Consider the following 11,816-nt stretch of genomic DNA (forward strand, 5'->3'; position numbering starts at 1 on the left):
CAAAGTCCATAGCTAAACATAATAAAAACAATATACAGCAAACCAATAACCAACATCAAACTAAATGTAGAGAAACTTGAAGCAATCCCACTAAAATCAGGGACTAGACTAGGATCTCTACTTTCCTCCTGTTGTTCCTATGGGATTGTAATCCTCCTCTGTTCCTTCAATCCTTCCCCAAACTCTTCCATAGGGGTTTCTGACTTTAATCTACTGGTTGGCTACAAGTTTGTCTCAGTAAGCTGCTGGTAGAGCCTCTCAGAGGAAAGCCATGCTGGCCTTTTGTAAAAAAAAAAAAAAAAAAAGTTACCCAAATTTTATTAATTAAAAAAAAAAAGACTTAAAAATTCCATGCAGCATAGCATAGCTATTAAGCCAACCAGACAGCTCAAATGATCCTCCTGCCATTGATCAGATAGGTGGTCCTAAGAAGCCCCGTATCTTCTCTTTTACTGGGTCTCTTCATTGAAAAGTGGGGTTAGTAATATCATCCACCTCACAGAGTTGTAATGAGAATACAATGAGTTAACAGTTATAAAGATTTTAGGACATCTGGGTTCTTTCCAGCTTCTTACTAGTATAAAGAAGGGTGCTATAAACATAGTGGAGCATGTGTCCTTGTTATATGTTGGAGCAATTTTCTGAGGAACCTCCAGACTGATTTCCAGATTGTTTGTACCAGTTTGCAATTCCACCAGCAATGGAGGAGTGTTCCTCTTTCTCTACATCCTCACCAGCATCTGCTGTCACCTGAATTTTCAATCTTAGCCATTCTGACTGGTGGGAGGTGGAATCCTAGATGTCCCTCAACAGAGGAATGGATACAGAAAGTGTGGTACATTTACACAATGGAGTACTACTCAGCTATTAAAAACAATGACTTCTTGTACTTATTTATTTATTTATTTTTATTATATATATTTCAAATGCTATTCCGAAAGTTCCCTATACCCTCCCTCCGCCCTGCTCCCCTACTCACCCACTCCTGCTTCTTGGCCCTGGCATTCCACTGTATTGGGGCATATAAAGTTTGCAATACCAAGGGGCCTCTCTTCCCAGTGATGGCCGATTAGGCCATCTTCTGCTACATATGCAGCTAGAGTTACGAGCCTTGGGGGGTACTGGTTAATTTATATTGTTGTTCCACCTATAGGGTTGCAGACCCCTTCAGCTCCTTGGGTGCTTTCTCTAGATTCTCCATTGGGGGCCCTGTGTTCCATCTTATAGATGACTGTGAGCATCCACTTCTGTATTTACCAGGCACTGGCATAACCTCATATGAGGCAGCTATAACTGACTTCATGTAATTCTTAGGCAAATGGATGGAACTAGAAAGTACAATCCTGAGGGAGGTAACCAAGTCACAAAGGAACACACATTGTTTGCACTCAGTGGTATGTGGATATTAGCCCAAAAACTCAGAATACTGAAAATATAATTCACAGACCACACGAAGCTCAAGAAGGAAGACTAAAGTATGGATGTTTCAGTCCTTCTTAGAAGGGGGAACAAAATACTCACAGGAGGAAATATGGAGACAAAGTATGGACTTGAGACTGAAGGAAAGGTTGTTATTAGAGACTGCCCCACCTGGGGATCCATTCCATATACAGTCACCAAATGCAGACACTACTGTGGATGCTAAGAAGTGTATACTGACAGGAGACTGATATAGCTGTCTCCTGAGAGGCTCTGCCAGACCCTGACAAGCACAGAGGCAGATGCTAGCAGCCAACCATTGGACTGTGCATAGGATCCCAGTGCAGGAGTTAGAAAAAGAACTGAAGGAACTGAAAGGGTTTGCAAGCCCATAGAAAGAACAAAATATCAACCAACCAGACCTCCCAAAGCTCCCAGGGACTAAACAATCAACCAGAGTACACATGGAGGGACCCATGACTCCAGCCGCATATGTAGCAGAGGATGGTCTTGTCCTGAGAGGCCCTTGCTCCTGTGAAGACTCGATGACCCAGTGTAAGGGAATGCCAGGGTCAGAAGGTAAGAGTGAATGGGTGGGTGGGAGAACACCTACCTAGAAGCAGGAGGAAGGAGGATGGGATGGGGGTTTCTGGGGAGAAACCAAGAAAGGGGATAACATTTGAAATGTAAATAAAGAAAATAGCCAATAAAAAATTTAAAAATTAAAGATTTTAGGAAATCTCTAGTATAAAAATGATGTATTAGTGCTTACCTAATAAGTAAGCTTATTTTTGTTTCTCTAGTTTGTTCTCAGAATATTAAGTTCACTTAAAAACTTAAAAGTCAGGGTTACTAGGAAATTTAATGACAACATATGCTCCACTTGCCCCCTCTTTTGGTATTGTGTTCACTGGCAATCATTTATACAGAATAAAACATACACTTTAAGGTATACAATCTTTGGATTATGTCAAATGTGTAAGAACATAATCATGACAATCTATAGGGTTGTTATCATAATCTTTACCTCCCCAAATTCTTCAATTTCGAGTCAGCGTTTTCTGCCATCTAATTCCTGATAGCCTGACCTGATTTCTTTTTTCTATGGCTTGTTCAAGACTATTAGATTCATTCTGTGCCCAGTTTTCACCCACATGTTCACCCATGTTAGCCTATGTCTTATCTATAAGTAGTTTGTTTTAACTTTTTTCTGTTCATATTTTAAACTTTTTTTTTACTTTTAAAATCACTAATCCATTATTTACTTTTAAGTCTAATAAGTTTGAAGCATAGATGATTGTTTGTATTGGAATAGACAATTCTCTGTAGCTAAAATAAGAGCCATGAGTCAGGGCTTCCCCGGGGGAAACTTTTCAAATGGCAAGGCTAGGTACCGGCTACAAAGAACAAATTGTCTAGAAGCTCACTGACACCAAAAGCCATTTATAGCAAATGAACATGTCACTATGTGTGTCTGCTTAGAAGAAATTTAAGCACTAAAAATTTTTGGATAGTCATTACAGGATGCACTCTTCAGCTCATCAAGGAATTCATTGTTCAATTAACCTTTATATGGTGCCCAGGCGCCTGGACCTATGTCTTTCCATGATATAAAGATGGCACTAGAAAGCAGGAAATATATGTGATACATTTTACCCTGTTTTATAAATCTATTTGTATCTTGTTAAGTATTTTAATATTTCTGGGATTGGGAGAGCTACTTTCTTGTAGTTTCAGGAAGTTCTGTTTTGAAGTTCATGGATTCTCTATTTTTGCAGGGGTGTCAGGAAGCTGCTGTAACCTAGGTCTGAGACAGGACAGATAGACAAACCTGCTGCTATGTTTTATAGGTTATCATTTTCTTTGGTATTTATTTAAATGAAAGTAATCATCCCACCTATTATTGTGTCATAAGTGTGAAATGCTAAACTTTTGGAAAATATGCTATAAACAAATTTTGAGTAATTAAAAATATCATCTGTTCTCCTTCTCTTAAGTAGAGTATTGGAATGGGAAATGAAAAGTAGGGCTCAGGCTTGATTAATACAGAACAGTAGAAACTTCTGCTCAGAATCTCTATGAACATGATTCTTTACATACATGCTTAAATAATGGTTAAAAGTTAAGTCTACAGTGGATGCTCACAGCCATCCATTGGACTGAGCACAGGGTACCCAGTGAAAGAGTTAGAGAAAGTACTCAAGGAACTGCAAAAGTTTGCAGCCCCATAAGAGGAACAACAATATGAACGAGTACCCCCAGAGGTCCCTGAAAATAAACCACCAACCAAAGAAAACACATGGTCGACTCATGGCTCCAGCTGCATATGTAGCAGAGGATGGCCTAGTTGGTCATCATGAGAAGAAAGACCCTTGGTCCTGTGAAGGTGCTATGCCCCAATGTAAGGGACTGCCAGGGCCAGGAAGCAGAAGTGGGTAGGTTAGTGAGCAGGGTGAGTAGGTAGGTGGTTTTTAGAGGGGGAACCAGGAAAGGGGATAACATTTGAAATGTAAATAAAGAGCCTGGCATGGTGGCGCACACCTTTAATCCCAGCCTTCAGGAGGCAGAGGCAGGTGGATTTCTGACTGTAGACCAGGCCAGCCTGGTCTACAAAGTGAGTTCCAGGATAGCCATGGCTATCTGTCTCAAAAAACAAAAAACAAACAACAAATAAAAGAAATGTAAATAAAGAGAATATCTAATAAAAAATAAAATAAAATAAATTTTTTTAAAATTTAAAAAGCTAAGTCTACATTCCTGATTTAAAATATGTATTTAAATTGTAATATTCTTTAAATATATTCACATAATCAGTAGGTTCAAAAAGGTACACTGAAGTAAACTTCATCCATCATAATTGAGGTTTGAAATATGAATTAAAAATATAGTTACTATATATCTAGGTTTTCCCAATAGTCTAAACACAACCAGACCGCTCACTCGTTGATTTTGACATTTCTCATGTCAAAACTGTATATCTAACATAATTCTTATAGAATTAATACATATATTATGTATATAGTAAATACTCATACAAAAGAGTTATTAAAAAGCAGTTTGTGAATTTGATTTTAAATATATTCTCAATTATTCTATCCTCATAAGCCTGAATCCTCCTTGGCAGCCAAAATGAAAGCTGCAACAAGCATTGTCTTTAACCATCATTCAATCAGTGTTTGCTGGTACAGTGCATTATCTAAAGTTCTGTTTCAATTCTCCCATAATGATAATTCCTTCCAAGACTTCTTGCAGATGCCAACAAGAGCTTGATGAAAGGAGCCTGATAAAACTGTCTCCTAAGAGGCTCTGTCAGTGCTTGACAAATAAAGAAGTGGATGCTCACAGCCATCCATTGGACGGAACACAGGGTGCCCAAGAAGTTGAAGAAGTTTGCAGCCCAATAGGAGAAACAACAATATGAACCAACCAGTAACCTCAGAGCTCCCAGGGATTAAACCACCAACCAAAGAAAACACATTGTGGGACACATGGCTCCAGTGGCATATGTAGCAGAGGATAGTCTAGCTGGCCATCAGTGGGAGGAGAGGCCCTTGGTCCTGTGAAGGTTCTATGTGCCCCAGTACAGGGGAATACCAGGACCAGGAAGTAGGAGTGGGTGGGTTAGGGAGCAGGGGGGAGGGGATAGAGGATTTTCAGAGGGGAAACTAGGAAAGTGGATAACATTTGAAATGTAAATAAAGAAAATATCTAATAAAAAATTAAAGTGTAACATAAATAAATAAAAAATAAAGAAAAGAAAAAAAGGGAAAAAAGTGAGTGTTATCTGAAAAAAAAAAAAGAAAATGCTTTCTTCTTACACAACTTGTTTTTCCTTACACAATTTCTTTCTGAATGCACACCTACTCTAGTTCACTAGAGTATAGTAAAAATAAAAATAGTAAAATAAAATTAAAAATAATAAATAATTTCTAATGGAGCAGATGAAGCCAACAGTTATTTATTTATTTATTTATTTATTTATTTATTTATTTATTTATTTATTTATTTATTAGGGCCTTTTATTTCACTTGGATTGTCTAAAGGAAACCAGAAGTTTGGTTTCATGTTTAAAATGAGGGGAACACATTACAGAACCAAACACCTGAAGAGATAACACACCAGACTTCTCTGGGGGACAGGAGGTCTCCCAGGCAGTAAGCTACTTCAGGAGGGTATCACAGCGTTAGGTAAAGGGTGATGGGACAGTGGTCACTGCCAAGAGCCTTGGACCGGATCTTGCTATCAGACAATGCAGGTGAAAGAGAGCAGGAGAGCAAAAAAGTAAACAAGGCTCCAACCAACCTTCTTAGAGCGGCATTCATCACGTAAGTCCAGAAAGTGCAAGTGTAGGCAATGTTGGTGTAGAGATGCCGGAAGCTGTCAGCCAATGGTACAGCCTGTAGCAATTCCCCAAAACCTTGGCGCTCCTGAGGAGTAAAGCCAGCATTCTTTTTGTTTCCTTTGTAGTTATGAAGGTCAATTTCTTCATGAGCCACATTGAAATCCCCACATAGCACCAGAAGCTTTCGAGAAGCCAAGTCCTTTAGAAATGTTCGGAAGACTTCATCCCAATGCTGTCAGTATTCCAGTCTTACCACCCCCCCTCCCCCCCCCCCAATGCCTGCATTGGAAACATAGGCTGTTACCAAGACAAAGGACTCAAATTCAGCCACAATCAACCGGCCTTCTTGATCAGGTTCTTCCTCACCAGTGCCATAAGAGACTTTTAGTGGGCACTGGCAGGAAAGTAAGAGCACACCACTGTATCCTTCTTTGTCTGACGGAGCTGACCAATACTGATAGGTGAGTCCAGGCAGCTCTTGAAGCTCGGGCGGGAGTTAGTTTTCTGAGCACTTGGTCTCTTGGAGGCACAAGATATCTGGTGCTTCTACCTTTACCCAATCCAAACCCTTCTTTTTATTGCAGGCTCGAAGCCCATCCACATTCCAGGAGCATATCTTGAGTGTGGCAGATTTGCCTCTGGGTGAGGTTTTCTGATCTGGAGGGTCCTCATACAGGACAGGGACCTCTCCTGTGGCTTCCTTCTCAGTTTTCTTTGCTGCCCCCTTACTCTTCTTGGTCTCTGGCTCCGACTTGGGTTCTTCCCGTCCTCACCGCCGCTTTGGCATCACTGTGACGAAAGTGGTTAGGAGCCTGGAGCACCGAAGCACTGTTTACTGCGCTCCAACACAGAGAATGGAGTCTGCCTGTCTCAACAGGTCATTTTAAGTGTCTTAGATCCCATCTAGTTTTTAGTTGCCTGAAAGAGGAGGCAATAATGAAAATTGATGTGAGTAGTCAAATTCTAGATATTTAAAAAAGAAAATAATAAGGGGTCGCAGATGTTCAGAATAAAGGAACATTGAGGGCAATGAATTGTCAGTAGTTACTTTTAATGAAACTTACATATGAAGTAAAACATTAAGTGATTATAAAATTTTATTGTGAAGAATTAATGTCCATAGCATTCTCTGCAAATATTCATTACTATATTCTGCTAATATTATTAAGACAAAACTGAAGGTTATATAGTGTGTATAATTATATTATATAATAATATATCACAATAAAATATAGCACATACCATTAATATATACATTTACATACATGTACATGTGTACATATATGTATATGATGTATGTATGTATATATGTATACATATATATATAATGTATATGTATATATGTATACATATATATATAATGTATATGTATACACACACACACACACACACACACACGGCCAAATTATTATACTTCTAAGAAATAAACTCTTGCTTTCATTGTTGCTTAAGAATTTGCCAGTGTGGTTAACAAAGAGCTTTTAAATTTTACATGAGATGTGAATGCATTTGAGAGGACCAAGTCAGTCAGCAGAGCCATGTTGACTCCATAACAGGCTTTAAACTGGCAGTTTGAAAGACTAGGCCTAACTTTCTGTTTTTCAGAACTGTAAAAGTCTAAAACAAGTCGATTCCAGGAAAACACCCCTTTCAGGCAGCCAACCAGAAAGCTACCCTACCACCTAACCTGAACCAACCTAATGGGCAGCCAATCAGGAGCTGTAGCAGCTACCCCACCACCTATCTTGTGCCAGGTATAGTTAATCAGTAAAAGTCTCCGAAATCCCCCAGAGCCATAACCAATCACAAAGGAACCCACACTCCCGGAGAGAGAGCTAACCAAGTAAGGGAAAGAAAGGTAAAAGTCACCCACTCCTACCCTAACAAGCTTTAACTCAACCCTGCAAAGTCTACATGTCTGTCTTCCCTCCTGGAAGTGTGGTAGACCCCTGCAGGCAGGTTCTCTGCAGAATAAACTCTCTTTGCTTTCCCATACTATTTGAGTCTGAGATCTCATTCTTCCCAAATCACAGACACTTAGAGGAGAAAGAACACACGGCTTTAGAATTCATGAAATGCAGCTCAACTGCCACATGGGTGAACCTCAGTGTGACATGACTTGTAGGAATCTCCAATCCTAGGAACTCAGGTAAAAATCACAGAACTCAATTATTGTATATATAAACTGTAAGCCTAGATTAGGCAGATATACCTCTACACTAATCTATCCCTTGCTACTTGCGGATCCCACAGGCCATGTGGTTCTGCTCCATCTTTCTTCCACCTCCTCTTTCTCCATCCTTTCCCTTCCCTTCTTCCACTCTCTAAGACCTCCAGTCTCACTTTTCCTTCCACTGTCCAATTACAGGCTCTATGCTTTATTTGACCTGTTATAATGGGGATACTGTTCACTAGAAACCACCTGAGTAAGCGATCCACTCCTCAGCAGAATTAACATGAGAATACAAACAGCACCAGACACAAGACACAGAGGACCACGTGCCATGAGGACTTATACTGTTGTGGAGTTCTGTTTTGCTTGCTGCCATCACATGCTTCGTAATCTAAGAATTATATAAAAATTTGAGGGGGCTTCCAGTCCCCCACTGGACAATATCTTTGGCACTCACAATAATAATGATTGATCTCTTTCAACCATCGCTGCTAGAGCAGATTAATGATTCAATCACCACCCTAGAAAAGAATTTAGAATGTAGATCGTCAACAATGACCATCCTTAGAAAACATTTGGAAAATTAAAAATTTTAGTGAAACTGTGTTGAAATGTTTTTACGACTGGTTCTTATGTAGAAAATCTTAGGAACAATTTTGAAGTTCAGAAAGGCACACTCTTATTATTTAAGCTAGGGACCATTTATGGTAAGTGAACAAGAACAATGACAGCTGATGTGGCTCTCACTGAGGCTAGACTTGTGATAATCGATTTCTTATAACCAGTTTTTGTCCTCAGCTTCCTGATATAATTTATTAAGGATTGCTGATGAGTAGGTATGCATTGTGAGGACTTAAGGTAGAGATGACAGATTTTTATATAAAAGTTTAGATTTGGGGGTGGGGAAAAATTTTAGATTTGTGATCCTTTTAAGATTTTTACAAGATTACTTTTAAAGATAAATAATACAATAATTACTTTTTTCTCTGTATCAGCAAATTACTGCCAGCCAGTAAGAGAAATTGGCTGAGAAAACAACCTTGCCTAAAATTTCTTAATAATAGGTTGCTTAGTTACAAATGTACATGGGTTCTTGGAAATAATTTGTTTTATTTACCTGTATACTACATAATAGTATTTCCTGTAAAAAATGTTGGAGAACACATTGCTTTTTCATAATCATTAATTAGAAGAAAACTAAAATGTGATCACATTGCAATTTTATACTGCTTGAAAGATTTTACTGGGATATATTGCAAAGGTCTGTGATTTGCAAAAATCAGGTTTTGCAAGAAATAATACCCCAGACTAAAATAATATGCATCAGCAAAGAGCATTCATTCTACAAAGAACCTGCATGCAAGGGCCTACCATAGTTGAGGATGGAAGACAGACATGTAGACTCTGCAGGGCAATTTACAGCCTATTAAGGTGGGAGTGGGTGACTTTTACCTTTCTTTCCCTTGATTTCTTGGCCCTATATTCAAGGTTATAGGTGCCTTTGTGATTGGTTAAGGCTCTGGGGGACTTGGGGGTACTTTTACTGATTAACTATACTTGGCTCAATTTAGGTGGTGAGGCACCTTCTGGAGCTCCTGATTGGCTGGTGGCGCAGCTGCTTAGGTGCCCCTGAGGTTAGCTCAGGCTAGGTGGTAGGAAAGTTTTCTAATTGTTTGCCCGTGAGGGGTGGTTTTTTCTGGAATGACTTGTTTGAACTTTTGTAGTTCTAGGAAACAGAAACTTAGGTCCCCCAAACTATGGTTTGCAGCCTGTCATAAAGTCAGCCTGACTCTGGCTAACTCTGCTCTCTCACTCCTACATGCCCCGCAGCAATTGTGTTAAGTGAGAAATCTCTAAGGGAACGATTGATCAGAAAATCTTAACATTGGCATAAGAGCCATGGGAAATTTAAAGTCTGACCTATTTACCTAAGGAAGGCATTATAGTTTTATAGAGCCAATGCCTTCTTTGTAAAATAGGATGGGAAAAGCATTTTCTAAGATTCCTATAAGAAACATTCATGAATATATTTTTTACTTCTAAAAGTTGAAATACACCTTGTTATTATTTATCAATATATAATATAAAGGGACCTTAAAGACACCAAGACAGAACCTACTCAAATTATTGCTTATAACACAAGATTCTGACCTTATTTTTATCCAAGCAAGGTACTATTTTTCCTGGTTAAAAGAAGGAGAGTACTAAGCTGATTTGGCAATTTTGTTGCAATATTTGTTACTTGGCAGTTCCCTTCAAACTGCCTAATATGGTTTGAGCAGAGTGTCTCATGGGTTACTGAATAAAGTAGACTTTATACTTTCTTAAATACCATGAATAGAAGGAAATATTATTATTTTGCCATTTATGACCATAAGCTTTCCAGATATCATAATCATGAAAAGAACTTTTTGACAGTGTGACTTTAAAAGGTCTGTTCCATCCCCTTTGTTTTGATGCCACAGACGATTTTCAAAACCATGTTCCAAATTGATTTTTCTCAACAACATAGTGAATTCCAAACTCATTTTTTAAAAATTTTTAATATTTTTTTATTACATATTTTCCTCAATTACATTTCCAATGCTATCCCAAAAGTCCCCCATACCCCTCCCCCACTTCCCTACCCACCCATTCCCATTCTTTTGGCCCTGGCATTCCCCTNTATTGGGGCATATAAAGTTTGCAAGTCCAATGGGCCTCTCTTTCCAGTGATGGCCGACTAGGCCATCTTTNGATACATATGCAGCTAGAGACAAGAGCTCCGGGGTACTGGTTAGTACATCATGTTGTTCCAACTATAGGGTTGCAAATCCCTTTAGTTCCTTGGGTACTTTCTCTAGCTTCTCCATTGGGAGCCCTGTGATACATCCAATAGCTGACTGTGAGCATCCACTTCTGTGTTTGCTAGGCCCCGGCTCCAAACTCATTTTATAGATACATAACACTTGACTGGGAGATATAAAATCACTTACAAAAATTATACAAGTGAGACACTCAGAACTCAGTCCCAGATATGACCTGTTTCATTTTCTTCATCTCAGATAGATAACATACACCTGGGTGCTCCCAAATTTTCGATGACAGGAAACAGTGTGAGTCTGTGAAATTTTTCTTTTTCTTTTAAAATTCTTTTTATTGAAAATATTTTTTACACAATATTTTCTGAATACAGTTTCTCCTCCCTCTAATCTTTGTCACCTCTCTAACCATCCAGACTTCACTCTTTCTCCCTCTTATCAAAAAACAAAGAGGTATGTATAGGATAATAATATAATAAAACATAATAAAGTAAAACAAAAATTAACACATCGAAATAGGACAAAACTTACAGAAGGAAAAGAGCCCAAGATAAAGTACATGAACAAAGATCTATTCAGTCACATATTCAGGAGTCACATAAAAACACATAATTGAAAGCCAGAATATACACACAAGAAACCTTTGGGGAATAAGTAGACAGACAGAAAGACAGACAGAGATGACATAGAGATCAAGAGGAGATACATATATGGATCAATAAAGAGAGATCTACATCAATGATAGATAGATATGATATGATATGATATGATATGATATGATATGATATCTGATATAAAGAGTATTTAGATATTTTTCAAAAGGAAGAAAAAATCCCTACTGGACATATAAGAAAAAGAATCTCCAGCAATTCTCAAATTCATCTGGAAAGGCAAAAAACCCAGAGTAGCGAAAAACTTTTTTTTTCTTAAAGAATAATTTATTTATTTTAGGTATATGAGAACATTCTAGCCGTCTTCAGACATACCAGAAGAGGACATCAGATCCCTTTACAGATGGTTGTGAGCCACCATGTGGTGGCTGAGAATTGAACTCAGAACCTCTGGAAGAGCAGTCAGTGCT

General features: G+C 38.5%; 1 pseudogene; it reads right to left on the reverse strand.

The window, feature by feature from the left end:
- Positions 1-5,594: 5,594 nt before the first annotated feature.
- The window catches only part of LOC110295091, an 11,675-nt pseudogene continuing 5,453 nt past the window's right edge, over positions 5,595-11,816 (reverse strand).

The sequence above is a fragment of the Mus caroli genome, chromosome 1, assembly GCF_900094665.2.
Source record: "Mus caroli chromosome 1, CAROLI_EIJ_v1.1, whole genome shotgun sequence".
Lineage (NCBI taxonomy): Eukaryota > Metazoa > Chordata > Mammalia > Rodentia > Muridae > Mus > Mus caroli.